Source organism: Aptenodytes forsteri, unplaced genomic scaffold (assembly GCF_000699145.1).
Source record: "Aptenodytes forsteri isolate BGI_AS27 unplaced genomic scaffold, ASM69914v1 Scaffold123, whole genome shotgun sequence".
Taxonomy (NCBI): Eukaryota; Metazoa; Chordata; class Aves; order Sphenisciformes; family Spheniscidae; genus Aptenodytes; species Aptenodytes forsteri.
The window spans coordinates 1,758,731-1,759,895 of record NW_008794408.1 but is presented as its reverse complement, the minus strand read 5'-3'; positions in this window follow the sequence as shown (position 1 = coordinate 1,759,895).

Below are 1,165 nucleotides of genomic sequence, written 5' to 3'. Positions count from 1 at the left end.
TGGTCCCGTCACGCAAAACACCCCCGCAGCTACTTGGCGACTTTGAAACGTGTTCGCTGCGCCCCGAAAACACACAAGTGGTGAGCGAAGTGAGGAAGAGCCCACCGGGGGTTGCCCCCTCTGAGGCTGAGCCGGCACAGCCGCTGTTCAGTAGGTGTTTGGGTTGGGCTTTGGGGTGGTTGGTTTTGTTTTTTTTTCCTCATGATGGTCTTCAAGTACTAGGATAGTTTTCTTTTTTGGTAAGCAACCCTCTTTGTGCATCTCAAAGCTTTTTTAGTACTCGTGGACTTCTTTGCTGCTGCAGAGCGTTTACTTCATTGGTAGCATCAGCTGGGTGGTCTGGTTAATTTTCACATTACTGAAGAGCCAAACAAAGGCTCAGTCTTGAGCTCCACAGTGAAATAAATTTGTAAAATAGCATCACCTGTTGTAAAGAGATACCACAAATAAATGAATAAATAAATTAATTAATAAATACTTAGAAAATGGTGTCAATAAATGAAGTTGCCATGTTCTAATCTGTATTTTTATCTTCTTGGGCAAAAAAAGTAAATTTCTGTAAATGATACTTTCTCTTTAAGTGATACTGGTCGATACGAAATAATGTGAACCCATAGCCTTCTGGAGCTTGTAAAATTAGCAAAATTAAAGATGTAATCCTGCAAATGTGGTTGTTGCTACGATGGCATTAAAGACATGGAATAGGATTTGAAAAACAAAACCTTTAGCAAAATACCCCAGAAAGCAGAAGGAAAGTGTATGGCATAAATTGTATTAGGTTGCTTTAGATTATATCTATTTGACGCTTACAACAAAAACTAATAAGCCAGTTAGTTAGGGAGCTGGCCTCAGGATTATGGATTCAGTCCTGCCAGTGCTTATGTGTGTGCATTACCAGCATTAGCAATTCCAGTAAATTTAAGCACCTAATTTTAGTGTTTGCAGGACTAGTGTCTTTGATAGCAATCAGCCAGCTAATATCTCATGGGGGGGAAAAAAAAAAGGAAAACAAATCAATTTAAGAATAAATGTGCTTACAAATAATACTCCCCATTTTGTCTTCTTCATCCCCAGTTATATTTTATTACTTGGGATAAGTTGCTAGGTAGCATTATGCTGTTGGTGATAGCATCTCATAAATGAAAACTGACAGTTGCAAACAGTG